Raw genomic sequence first — 15,075 nt, 5'->3', positions numbered from 1 at the left:
ATCATTCGATAAATCTTCCTTCAAACCAAATCCCAATTCTTCCAGCCATAAGTCTGATGGAAAGTTCTGCTTTGTCTGTAGTAGAACCAACCACATGGCTCTCAACTGTTTCTTTTGGAAGAATGAACCGGTTAAACATGCTCCTAAAGGAAATGGATCTAACAAAGTTAATATGATTGAAATGAATCCAACCTCCTTCAGGTTAGCCTCTTCCTAAAGGAAATGGATCTAACAAAGTTAATATGATTGAAATGAATCCAACCTCCTTCAGGTTAGCCTCTTCATCTCATCTTGTAAATTCTCTAACTTCTTCCACTGATTGGTATTTGGATTCCGGAGAAAATATCCATGTCTGTAATGATCACTCTTGATTTTCAAATTATCAAGAATCAAGTGGAGGAAGTATAAGCTTAGCAGATGACTCCACTAAATCAATAATAGGAAGTGGATGTATAGAGCTCACCATGACTTCTGAGAAAGCTCTTCATCTGCAAGGCGTTTATCATGTTCCTTCTCTCTAGCACAATCTGATTAGTGAATCTCTTCTTCTTAGAGCTGGTTATAGGATTGTAAAAGAATCCAACAAATTTGTGATTACAAAGAGTAATGTTTTTATAAAAAAAGGTTTTATCTGCAATGGCCTTTTCAAACTCAATGTAATCAATTTCAGTTCTAATGAAATTTCTGAGTCTTCTGTTATACAAATTGTTGAATTTTGTAATGTCTGGCATGGACGATTTGGACATGTTAATTTCCAAACTTTGTAGAGAATGAGTAAATTAAACCTTATTCCCAAATCTTCTCATGATATCTCATCTAAGTGTGAAATTTGTGTTCAAGGGAAACACACTAAAAAACCCTTCAAGTCTATAACTAGAAACTCTGAACCTCTCGAATTAATTCATAGTGATGTGTGTTACTCAAACCAAGTTCTCACCCGAGGGGGTAAGAGGTATTTTGTGACTTTTATAGACGATCACTCCAGATATTATTACACCTATCTTCTCAAAACTAAATATGAAGTCTTAGATAGGTTTAAGGTGTACAAAGCTGAATCTGAGAACCAACTTGACAGAAAGATCAAGATTCTAAGATCTGATCGTGGGGGGGAGTATATCTCAAATCATATGACTGAATATTACCAAGAACACGATATTATTCATGAGGTTACTGCTCCCTATACACCACAGTCTAACGGGGTAGCTGAACAAAAGAATAGAACCCTAATAGACATGGTGAACTGTATGTTACTCAGTTCAGGAGCACCTAAAAATCTCTGGGGTGAAGCTATTCTTTCTGCTTGCTTCATTCTCAATAGGATTCCCCAGAAAAATTCTGATACAACTCCTTATTAATATTAAAAGGGGAGATCTCCTAATCTGAACTCTTCTGGGTTTGGGGTTGCTTGGCTAAAGTAGCTATTCCCGAACCTAAGAAGAGAAAAATTGGTTCTAAGACTGTAGATGTTGTTTTTATTGGATATGCACTAGATAGCAATGTTAACAGATTTCTAGTCATCAACTCTGAAATCAGTGACATATCCAACAATACCATCATTGAAACAAGAGATGCAGTCTACTTTGAAAACATATTTCCTTTTAAATCTAAAATCTCAGAAAATCCCAGATCATCCCTTCCTTCTGATCTACCATCTTCCAGTTCTTCTCAACCTCTTGATATTGAATTTCGAAGAAGCAAAAGAGGTAGAATCGAAAAGGATTTTGGAGAAGACTTCCTAACCTTTCTTGTTGAAGGTAGGTAGAATCGAAAAGGATTTTGGAGAAGACTTCCTAACCTTTCTTGTTGAAGGTGATCCAAGCTCATTCCAAGAAGCAATGGATTCACCTGAATCTTCTTTCTGGAAAGAAACCATTGATAATTAAATTAAATCTATCATGGCAAAACATACTTGGATACTCACCAACTTACCTCCAGGTTATAAACCTATTGGTTGTAAGTGGATATTCAAGAAGAAACTCAGAGCTGATGGTTCCATAGATAAATTTAAAGCTAGATTAGTAGCTAAAAGCTATACTCAACAAAAGGGCATTGATTATTTTGATACCTACTCTCCTGTAGCCCGTATCTCTACTATCCGAGTATTATTAGCCTTTGCTGCTATCCATAAACTGATCATATATCAGATGGATGTCAAGACTGCTTTCCTCAATGGTGATTTAGATGAAGAGATCTATATGCACCAACCTAAAGGTTTCATTGCCAAGGGTCAGGAAAATAAAGTCTGCAAGCTTGTTAAATCTTTGTATGGTCTTAAACAAGCTCATAAACAATGACACCAAAAATTTGACAACATCATTGCACAATATGGCTTCATTATGAATGAACACGATAAATGTGTCTATTCTAAAGTGATAAACAATGGCTATGTCATTCTATGTCTCTATGTTGATGATATCCTTATCTTTAGAACAACACTTGAATTAATTTCAAAGGTTAAGGATTCTATGTCTCTATGTTGATGATATCCTTATCTTTAGAACAACACTTGAATTAATTTCAAAGGTTAAGGATTATCTTTCCAAAAACTTTGATATGAAAGACTTAGGTCTTGTTGACATGATACTTGGAATAAAAATCTCTAGAGACACTAGAGGAATATCTTTGAATCTTTCCCATAGCATTGAGAAAATGCTAATCAAATTCAACTTTCATAACTCTAAACCTGTTTCCACACCTGTAGGTATAAATTTTGATCTCCCGAAAACAGGGAATTTCATTTGTATTGATAAGAACAGCTTATTACAAACTAATAATCAAATGTTTACAACAGAAGCGGAGGGAAAGCCCTCCTTGTTTAACGTGGGTTCCTCGGTGGCGATAGGACGAGCTTCAGTTCTCAAATGAGGGAGCCTTTGGCAAAAGTCCAGGTTCAACCTTTGGGAGATTAGCCAGCAGAATATACAACAGCCAATCCCCCTTTCTGCTGGCCGAAGATGGGTTTTAATAGGCAAGGGATGGCATGGGTCATCCCTTGATTCGTGGGATTTGACCACTAATAGAGGTGAGGGAGCCAGCCGCCCTATGTAGGCGTATAAAATTGCTTATAGGTCCCTTAAAACAGCTCAGCACGGTGATTCGACAAACCAACGAACCATCGGGTGACGTATCTAAACACGAGCGTCAGTCCACAACACCGAAGCCAAGTGACACGCAACGAAGCGGATTAACGAGGCGACGAAGTTAACGAATCGCACGCAAGCAACGGAATGCATCCATTCGCGTGCGGAATCAAGCCAACGGTTCGGGGAGTCAACGAGTCATTCAACTATGGAATGGATTCGAACTCGAACACCAAGGCGGATTTACTGCCAAATCAGGATTCAGATCAACAAATCAGAGTCCAAATCAACAGCGAAACCGAAAAATGGCAAAACGGCACAACACCTGGAGGACTCGGCCAAAACCGAGCCGCCTCTAGGTGGCTCAGCCAAAGCCGAGCCCCTGGCTAGGTGGCCGAGCCACCTCTAGGTGGCCGGCCAGATCTGTGCCCGGGCACAGTTCTGAGTGCCTATAAATAGAGGGGCATGGCTCATTTGTGATGGGTTGGAACTTTGGACGGCGAAGCTCTGCTGGATTAAAGGCTCAAAACTTAAAAAAGATTGAAGCTTTGGAACTTTGAAGACTTGCTCTTTCAGATCCGGTGCTCGGCGATTGTCCACGTCAAAAGAGGCAGGAGTTCGAGAGGGATCGGATCTGAGATCTACGCGATTATACTCCGGATCAAAGCTTGGCCTTTGATCCCGAGAGGGCGATTATTTCCTTGGTGAATTAATCCCCCCGGCTATTATTTCCTTCGCGAAATAATACCCGTTATATCGTGTAGATCCGACCGGATCTAGATCACGCGGTAGTCCACGGATAAACCCCGGCGCAGGCGAAGAACCCACCAAAGCGAGTGACCGCAAAACAGGAGCTCGCGATTCGTTCGAAAAAGGAAAGTTGTAATTTGTATTTCTTTTTTGATCTCGTTGTAACCGGATCTTATAAAAAGACCGAATTTTTGTAATCGATGGAATCAATGAAGAAAGTAACAATTTTCCCCGCGAACAATCTGGCGACCACAGTGGGAGCCACCGATCTCGCTGCCGAGATCGTCGCGTCGCAGCCGCGGATCTTGATCCCGGTCGAAGAGGAGGTCGAATATGAATTCGATCAACAGAAGTTCGAGGAGTATTTGTCATCCTCGTCCGGATCGACCTCCCCCCGCAAGTCCAAGAAGTTCTCCTCCAGGAGAAAGGTACGTTGGTACGAAGAAGTTGAAGCTACCAACGACGATCTCACCCTGATTGACGCCAAAGCTGCGTCGGGTGAGGCTCCACCAACCTCCAACCAGATCAACCTGGTTCCAACCAATTCCTCCGTCACCAAAGGAGCGGTGACTCTCTCAAAGAGAGCCCGCCAAAGCCAACGCCAACGCTTGGCCAAAGAATTCGCCAAAGCGATAGAGTCCACCGACGGAGTCCACTATCACACGGATCTGAAGAGCAGGAGAGGCAAACAGCCTCAACCACCGATGGATGGCAACTCCTCTAATCCGCCGACGAACGAATGGATCCGTGTCAAACGGAATCGTTCGACGCTTGATGAGCGCATTCGTAAGCGCCGCGCACTGTCAGCGCAAGCACGGGCTCAATTCCAGGAAGCCCGTAGGAGATTGCAGAAAGAGGTGGCGAAGAAGCCGCCACCAACCCGCCAAGTTTGGAGGCCAAAGTCTGAAGTGGCGATTCAGGCTAAGGAGCAACCTTTGCAGCCTCCAACCAAAGTTCAACCTCCGGCGAACCAAGCTAAGTCACCGAGAATTCCCATAGCTACTCCGGGAGATCATGCAGAATCCTCCCGAAGAAAGAAGCCAATTTTGGAGCGCCTTGGTCCAATCGATGAGAGAGGAAAAGCTCCAGTTCAAGAACGTTTGGGCCCGATGAAGAAGCCCCGAACGATTCAACATGCTGGGGGTCGCCGTCACTTTCAGCATGACAAGGAGTTCAAAGCAGCTGCGCACGCCAATTTGCGCATTGAAGTCCAAGAGACCGCTGAGAATTCACGCCCACGAAGGCATGTTTCGAGACGCGTGATTCTTGAAAGCCCAAAGAAGGCAGTTCACCCTCAGAAGGAAACATTGTTGTCTGATGACGACGTTGTACCTGAGAAGTCATGTCAACACACGATAGGTTACTCCGACCGTCAAGCCGACGAGTTGTACTATCGTGATGGGAGCACGAGGAAAACCAGGAAGAGGAGTCCTCAAAGACTAGAGACTCAATGCCCCTGTTCCAAACTCATTCGGGCAGTATTGTCTGAGTGCAACTACATCAAGACAATTCCTGAAAGAGTTTCGGTTTTCGAAAGACTTAGTACCAAAACGCCAAAACCAAGGCCTAGGCATTTCCGACGAAGAAGAACGGTGGTTGAAGATGGAGAATTTCCGAGGGTCACCACCAATATGACCAGTAAGGGGACATCGGCACGGGATAATCTCGAGTTGATTCTGAAAGCATCCCGACCTATAACCCATCTGCAGTCCGGAACCATCAAGCGAGCAACCTATGGTAGGGTTCGGACAAGACTCCCTTCAGAAGATGAAGAATCTGATGCCGGCTCCGTGGTCGCATCAGATAATACAGTATCCAGCGAAGGACAACCCCGCGAATCATTTATGATAAGTGCGGAACAAGTGGCTAAGATGCTCGAAGAAGCCATGGCTAAACAACAGGAGAGCTTCAGGTTCGAAATGCAGATGACCATGCAGAACATGAGAGAAATGCATGACCAACAAATCCAAGCATTGACGAACCAGCAAGGCGAGCCAAATCGTCGTAACCAGATTGATCTGGAAGATGAGGAAGCTCACAATGCCAATAATCCTCCCGTCAATGCAAGGGGTGGTAACGAGAATGCTGATGAAGACTCTGGTGAAAACCTGAAGATTAAAAATCTCGAGAGCAAAATCAATAAGCTGATTTCCGCTCAAGAGATGAAGAAGACGGGCATTCCTTGTCCCTACCCAAGAGAATGGGAATCGATCCCCTACCCGGCGAAGTTCAGCCTAATTAACTTCACGCCGTTTGATGGGAAAGGTTCACCCACTCAGCATTTGATTTACTTCAAATCGCACCTAGGGGTCATCTCTGGTAACGAACCTCTGATGGTACGGTCCTTCGTTAGCACTCTTCATGGAGCCGCCTTCGATTGGTATCGCCGCCTCAAGCCAGGAAGCGTGAACAGCTGGGACGACATGGAGACTAAGTTCCTCGCTAACTTCTTCGACAACGACACCGAGATTTCAATTGGCACACTATTTGACGAGAAGCAGAAAAATGGTGAAACAGTTGAAAACTTCGTAAAGAGATTCCGAAACAAAGCAATGAATTACAGGGATCCGGTCAGTGAAGACTTTATCCTCGAGACTTGTCACAATAATCTTTCATTGGACATCCTCGAAGCGATGGGAACAGCACCGTCTGACACTTGGAAAGACTTGAAGGTGCGCGGTGAACAAGCCGAACGCTTCCTCCGAAGGAAGAAGGCCGAGAGGAACTGACCGACGGCTAATCCTCCGAACTCGAACTTTGCCTCTCGTGGTAAAGGCAAATCACCTATAACAGCTGTTGACGCTAACCAGACATCGCAAAAGCAACTCCGAAAATAGCAAAAGACTTCGGGTCCGAGACTCCAAAAAGAGTACTCTTTCAAGGACGAAGACGTTCCAGCCATCTTCGAATCCCTCCTTGAAAATAACAAGATCAAGCTACCACCTATCACAAATCAGGAGGAAGCTGATGACACGACGGATCCAAAGTATTGTGCATATCACAGGAGGGTCCTTCATCCCACCAAGGATTGCTTTGCTCTCAAGAATTGCATCCAAACCTTGGTTGAAGCCGGCGTCATATCGCTGGGATAAGCCAGGTTAGAACGCCAATCCTCCAATAGGTGCATGAGGTTAAACTGCTCCCTGCATACTCCGACAAGTATAAGAGTATAAACTGCTTCTCAATCCTCCAACGGGTGCACGAGGTTAAACTACTTCCTTACATACTCCAACAGGTATATGAGTCTAAACTGTTTCCCACTTTTAACAGGAAGTTCCTGGAGAATATTACGCTAATATTCTTAAGGATAACCCGGTCAGGTAACTCAGAATAATGTCCGAACCAGTCCCGCAGAAGAAGCTGGGGGTGGACGATTTATGTAACGGTAAGTTCCTAGAGAATCATATATTCTTAAGGATAACCTGAACATGCGATTGAGGATAACGTACTCCTCGTTACACCCAGTTTTGCAAGAAAGCTGGGGGTGGATAATTCGTGTAACGGGAAGTTCCCAAAAGAATGTTACATGTAATATTCTTAGGGATAACCCGATCACTCTTTTGATGAAATGAGATTCGATCACTTCATTGGATCAATTTTCTCTCACCAAACTCTCATTGGTGTTTGACGACTTACAGTCTCTCACCACAAAATCCCCCACCGATCAGACTAATTGACAGTGGGACCACCAAATTCTATCAAGTTTAATCCACTCAAACTTTCGCTATGTTCGAGTCCGGATATAATACTTAGAATTTTGATCTGTCAATCCTTGACGAATTGGTCAAACCTTCCTACAGTTAGGACCACAACAATTTTCCCCTCTCGATTCCTTCAATGAACGAGAGACCCATAAATCGAGTGATCAAACCTTCCTACAGTTAGGGTCATCTCAAACTCCTGCTTGGTCAAACCTTCCTACAGTTAGGACCAAAACCGCAATTCACTCTCGATAAACGAGAAATTCGTCTTTAGTTCGGTAATCAAACCTTCCGACAGTTAGGGTTAATCTTTTCGATTCTCGGAGTGGAGATCCCACTCTTAGTTTCACCTTTCCGGATTTTGGGGGTGGAGATCCCACCTCGAGTCTCCTTTCCAGCTGAAGATAGAATATAAAATTCTTCTTCTTCAGTGTCGAGAGATAGAATATAAAATTCTTCCTCTCCCATTTCGGGTTCGTCTTCGCCCCAAGAGAAGACACCATCTTTTTCAACTCCCAAAATCTGTGCCTCACAGGTACGGGGAATTTTATCCCGAATCCTAAGCAGGGATAAGTCTGCGCCTAACACGCGTCGCCGGTTTAGTCTTTTTCCGTAGAAAAAGACACCAGAGTTCGATTCTGGGGTATTCTATCCTGAAACCTAAGCAAGGATAAGTTTGCGCTTAACCTGCGCTGCCGCACCTCGAGTCTCCTTTCCTTCTTTGTTCGGGGAATAGAATATAAAATTCTTCCTTCCCCATACCAATCCTTTTCGAAGAATTCAGGATTCATCCTAGGAAGTTTATCCCGAATCCTAAGCAGGGATAAGTCTGCGCCTAACACGCGCTGCCGGTTTAGTCTTTTTCCGTAGAAAAAGACACCAGAGTTCGATTCTGGGGTATTCTATCCTGAAACCTAAGCAAGGATAAGTCTGCGCCTGACACGCGCTGCCGGTCAGTTCTTAACCGTTTAAAAAGAACACCCGTTCACATATTCAACATTGTGACAGGTTGTTATTAATAACACCAAAATCCATGCCTTACACGCATGGGGAATTTCATCCTGAATCCTAAGAAAGGATATGCCGACGCCTAACACGCATCGCCGGTTTAGTCTTTCTCCGTAGAAAAAGACACCAGAGTTCGATTCTGGGGTATTTTATCCCGAAGCCTAAGTAGGGATAAGTCAGCGTCTAATACACGTTGCTGGGTTGCCTATTCCCGTAACAATAGCTAAGCCTATGTATTCGACATCATAGCACAAAGTCTCAGAGAATTCACTCTCTTAGCACAACGTTACATGCGGAACGGATTTAGACAATCCGCATGCTAGCCCGACTCAAACGGTAGTCGGTAAAGGCTAATCAAATCCGCTGAAGGCTGGGGGTTAGCCAAAAATCCTAAAGTCAACGCCTAACGCGCGTCGTCGGGTAGTCTATTCCCGTGAGAAATACGAAGTCTACGTATTCAATATTGTAGCACTAAGAGCGTTAACTCTCTTAGCACAACGTCACATGCGGAACGGATTTAGATAATTCACATGCTAGCCCGACTCAAACGGTAGTCGGTAAAGGGTCATCAAACCCGTTGATGGATGAGGGTTTGCCAAAAATCCTATAAATACGAGAGTCACTGACGCATCAGCTTCATTAGTTGGTCTCGTGACTCGAGCATCCAACGACATTCGAAACCCTAGGGTCAACGCCGGTCAACGCGTAACCCTAGGTCAACGTCAGTCAACGTGTTACGATCAAAAAGTCAACGTACGACGTTTAAAATCCTAAGGTCAACACCGGACAACGCGTAACCCTAGGTCAACGCCAGTCAACGCGTTGCGATCAAAAAGTCAACGTACGACGTTCAAAACCCTAGGGTCAACGTCGGTCAACGCGTAACCCTAGGTCAACGCCGATCAATGCGTTGCAACGAAAGAATCAATACTCCGAAAAGTATACGAGTATAAACTGCTTCTTAATACTCCAATAAGGTATACGAGTATAAACTATTCCCTATTTTTGGTTGAGAAGTTTCTGGAGAATATTTTTCTAAAAATATTCTTAAGGATAACTCAACAACACTACGCCGGACAACGCGTCACAAATAAAGACTCAACGCCAACAATCGAGAGTCAGTTCTATGTTGAACCAACAAACACGAGCTAAAGATCAAAAAATCAGGGATCGACTTCAAGTTTGAAATTCCGACAACGGTCAGACAATAAATGCAGCACCGGAAACCTTACAGACATTCGACGAAGCACCGAATAGCCTGAAGGATTGAAGGAATCAAGAACAGAAGCCATTCCAAAGTCCTGTTACACCGACTGAAGGTTGGGACAATCATATCCAAAGTATTCCAGACTTTTCTATAAAAGAACGAGGCTGAAATACTTTGGAGGAGGTATCTGTAGGCGTATAAAATTGCTTATAGGTCCCTTAAAACAGCTCGGCACGGTGATTCGACAAACCAACGAACCATCGGGTGACGTATCTAAACACGAGCGTCAGTCCACAACACCGAAGCCAAGTGACACGCAACGAAGCGGATTAACAAGGCTACGAAGCTGACGAACCGCACGTGAACGCAACGAAGCGGATTAACGAGGCGACGAAGTTAACGAATCGCACGCAAGCAACGGAATGCATCCATTCGCGTGCGGAATTAAGCCAACGGTTCGGGGAGTCAACGAGTCATTCAACTATGGAATGGATTCGAACTCGAACACCGAGGCGGATTTACTGCCAAATCAGGATTCAGATCAACAAATCAGAGTCCAAATCAACAGCGAAACCGGAAAACGGCAAAACGGCACAACACCTGGAGGACTCGGCCAAAACCGAGCCGCCTCTAGGTGGCTCGGTGGCGCCGAGCCACCTAGAGGTGGCTAGGTGGCCGAGCCACCTCTAGGTGGCCGGCCAGATCTGTGCCCGGGCACAGTTCTGAGTGCCTATAAATAGAGGGGCATGGCTCATTTGTGAGGGGTTGGAACTTTGGACGGCGAAGCTCTGCTGGAATTGAAGCTCAAAACTTAAAAAAGATTGAAGCTTTGGAACTTTGAAGACTTGCTCTTTCAGATCCGGTGCTCGGCGATCGTCCACGTCAAAAGAGGCAGGAGTTCGAGAGGGATCGGATCTGAGATCTACGCCATTATACTCCGGATCAAAGCTTGGCCTTTGATCCTGAGAGGGTGATTATTTCCTTGGTGAATTAATCCCCCCCGGCTATTATTTCCTTCGTGAAATAATACCCGTTATATCGTGTAGATCCGACCGAATCTAGATCATGCGGTAGTCCACGGATAAACCCCGGCGCAGGCGAAGAACCCACCAAAGCGAGTGACCGCAAAACAGGAGCTCGCGATTCGTTCGAAAAAGGAAAGTTGTAATTTTTATTTCTTTTTTGATCTCGTTGTAACCGGATCTTATAAAAAGACCGGATTTTTGTAATCGATGGAATCAATGAAGAAAGCAACAATTTTCCCCGCGAACACCCTAGCTGTGGGATGTGACCACTTAGGGGGTCCTGTCAGCTGCCCTAGCTGTGGGATGTGACCACTTAGGGGGTCCTGTCAGCCGCCCTATTCTTTCTAGGTGAGGAGCGCCATGCTTTCTCCCTTGATTTGTGGGATTTGACTACTGATGTAACTGTTTCCATACTCCAAGTGGGCAGTTAACAGTGAGCTGGCGAGTCTGCAGCTTGGGTCTGCAGGCGAGCTTGGGTCTGCAGGCGAGCTTGGGACTGCAGGCAGACTTGGGTCTGCAGGCGAGCTTGCAGGCGAACTGGGCCTGCAGGCGAGCTTGTGACTGCAGGCAGACTTGGGTTTGCAGGCGAGCTGGGTCTGCAGGCGAGCTCGAGTGTGCAGGCGAGCTTGTGACTGCTGTTTTCAGCGAAAGTCATTTCCATTGTGGAATTCATTATATCTTTGATTGATTACAACAAATTACAATGAAAATAAGCAAAAAATACAACTCTCGAGAAAATAACACAGAAATTGTTTATCAACTCTTGCTTTTGTGGGACTTTACCTGTGTCGGGAGTGCTTTGACTCGTGGACCGCCAAATCACAGATCGTGAAGGGGGCTTAATGATTCTTCCTTCGTTTATCGAAGTGAGAATTTGAAACGAAGATCTTATCAAAGTAAGACAATCGTTCTTCTTAAGATCAAGTCAAAGCTCGAATCTCAAGGAATCACACCAAGAACTGTTTTGTATGCTCTCCTGTCTCAAAAGATCTAACTGCCAGGCAGTTTTTGCTGTAACTGTCTTCCCACGTTTCAAACTCCGTTGTTTTGGCAGTTATTCACGTGATTTTCGCCCACGATGTTTTCCACATCCCTTGGCAGTTAATGGACACGTGTTTGGCAATTATTTAGGTGATTTCTGACCATTTCAAAGCTGTCTCGCTGGCCGAGATAGTAAACACTGTCTCGCTGGTGAGACAGTAAACACTGTCTCGCTGGCGAGACAGGAAACATTGTCTCGCAGCGAGACAGCAAACACTGTCTTCTAAGACAGTATGAAGTCAATCTTTGTGATTTTTGGTGATCTTTTCTATATTTGGATATCTATCAGTATTTTTTGACGCCTACAGATACCCCCTCCAAAGTATTCCAGACTCATTCTTTTATAGAGGAGTCTGGGATACTTTGGATAAGATAGATTTTACTTACGATCCCTTTAATGCTTGGCTGAGTAGATCATGTAGAAGAATCCATAAAATGGTTTTGGCTCTTGATCTCTTCATCCTTTAGTCTATTCAGTTCTTTGTAGAATAGCTAATACTCTTCCGGTACTGCGTTTATCGCTCGACCGTTATCGAGATCTTGAATCGAATCTGGTATTTTTTTTTTAGACTCCTGTCACCAAATTGATACTTGTATGTACTTCGAGAGTTCGTCAGGTTATCCTTAAGAATATTTAGAATAATATTCTCCAGAAACTGCCTGTCGAATGTAGGAAAATAGTTTAGACTCGTGTACCTATTGGAGTAATCATCTGTATCGCATATTATACTCAAACAATCATTGCCGTCTCGTGATACGAGACAGCTTATACTGTCTCACTGTGCGAGACAGTAAATGATGTCTCGCTGTGCAAGACAGTGAATGCTGTCTCGCGGTGCGAGACAGTAAAGTCTGTCTCGCACGACGAGACAGTAAAATCTGTCTCGCTCGGCGAAGTCGGGGGGTTATAAAACCCCGACTTAGGTTTTTTCTGTGGTTTTTCACGTCGGATTTTGGGCGATTTTTGGGCGATTTCTTCGGGATTTTTGACCAGTTCTCTGCCTCATCTTCTCCTCTTTGTTTCTGATTTGTGTGGAGCTCTTGTTTGGAGGGATTTCATTCAACGTTTGAAGGTCTGTTCTCCCTCTCCTCTTTCAAAATTTTTGATTCTCTTCGATGCTTTTCTCATGCATGTGTATTTCCAGTATATTTGTGATACTTTTTTTTATCAATTCCATGCTCAAAATCTTAGCTTTCTCGTTGGATTTCACTGTAGATCATATATTCACCATGTCGCCGCGTAGATCTCGAGTTCCCCGTGGCCGTTCGACTGTCCAGCCTACTGAGAGGGCTGACCCTATCACCGCTTCACATGGGGGTATTTCCCGATTTATATACTGTATTTTGTCAATTTTATGTGTATATATCTGTGTTTGTATGCAAAATCCTCGTTTGTATCCTTTGAGATACCTTCGAGAAGAGCCGGCATCCTCCTTTGAGGGGATCGACGCTTAAAAGTGTTTGTTTTGCTTGGACAAAACACACTTCAGAATACACAGGGGCGATTTCGTACCATCCCACGTGTGTTGAAAGGTTTTAATATGCCGTTATAATGCTCGTGCATAGTAACGCATATCTCCTTTATACATGTGGTAGATGGAAAATCGTCACACCTGTTATGAGGTGGCGACCATATCTTATGGATTAAGATATATCACCTTCCCCAAAATTTAAGGACTATTCTTACACAATTTATGTGTGTGTCCCTTTTATCAGTCCATTTTCCTTCTGTAATCTTTACTGCTGATGAGGTTACGGGCCAAAGCAGTGCTACCCATGCCTATTATGAGGGGATCCTGCTAATTGAATCAGCTCCCCAATTCAAATCCGACTACAGCGAAGGGGCTAGAGAGTTGATCCGGCGAGGTAGTTGTCGTATCCTGCGACGGTTAACCACGGACACCACTTTAATTTCAGAGCAAGACTCGAACCAATGCATAAGGAAGCCAGACTTCTTATTTGGTGACTCCGTGAAAGATCCGGAGATCGTTTCTTGCAGACCTGCACAGTGGTTACATGAGAGTGGTTCGTTATTCCTGTACTTGCCTTGGATTCCCCGGGATCACTCACTGTTAAAGTTCAGGAACTTGTCGGTTGGACGTGAAATGTTCTGGAGGTTGACTGAAAATCACGAGCGCATTCACTGTGGTTTCATTGGGAAGGAAGCCACCCCGGGTTCTAGTGATAGGGCTTCTGTGCGAGGACTTCATCCGGGTATCTTAGGTCAAGACAATATACCTCAGAATGAAAAGGTAGCCCAGGCAAACACCGTGAGGAATCGGTTAGCTGCAGCGGGAAAGAAACTATCGAACCAGAACTTCAGATGTTATGGATGGGTCCATTATTTCGGAGACAAGTGGTGGACTAGAATGACCCGATACGTGTTGAATCGTTGGGGACGAGAATTGGTAGCATTAGGGTTATTGATTCCAATCCGTACTACCATGTATGGTCTGCAGATCAGTGTGGGTCATTTCCTCTGTTTGTTCGATATCTACAACCCTGACACTAATACATTCTTCACCAAGAACGGGGAGCTCGGGTTGCCACTGCATGAAATGATGAAGGTGTCTGGTTTGCCCATAGGTGATGTCCCATATCAAGAATTTTTTCTGACCACCAATCAGCTTAATAAGATGAAGGATCGGTCAGCTGTGACCCACGACACTTTATGGGAGCTGACTTGTCATTATCATATAGCTATGGCCGAGATGGAGACTAAAGCTAAGAAGAAATCTCCCCAGATCAGCTTAAAGCAATTCGCCGATTATCTGTTCAAGAACCTGGATAATCGTTCCGAAGAGGTACGTGGATTATCTCCTTTGAGTCCGGGTGAAATCAATCGGCTGTTAGAGAAAACAAACGCACAATCTTATACCTCTCGCTCAGAAGACGGGTTTCCCCATGGTACTAAATTTCTCTCTTATCTGTGGCAAGCTGGGGTTCCGATCAATCCTACTACCCTGCAAGCAGGCTTTCTGGCCTTATGGCTGAAAAGGTGCGTCGTTCCTCACCAACCCTCCGATTCGATGCCGATCGAGGTGTTGTATCCAGCTGTCCAATTAGTTACAGGTCGCAAGTTATCCTTGCTTCCTGCTATGGTGGCTGGCATTCACAGTGGATTACGCCAACTAATTTCCGTGCTTACTCAAGAGGGAAAGAAATTCGCTACCAGCGTATCCGCTCCGAAACTGGAACTACCTTATACATATTTGATGATTTGGTTGGTACTTCACCGGCCAGATTTGATGGAGGCTCCCGCA

This window comes from Asparagus officinalis, chromosome 7, assembly GCF_001876935.1.
Source record: "Asparagus officinalis chromosome 7, Aspof.V1, whole genome shotgun sequence".
In the NCBI taxonomy this organism is placed as follows: domain Eukaryota; kingdom Viridiplantae; phylum Streptophyta; class Magnoliopsida; order Asparagales; family Asparagaceae; genus Asparagus; species Asparagus officinalis.
The sequence above is the reverse complement of the archived record's forward strand: the minus strand, read 5'-3'. Positions refer to the sequence as shown.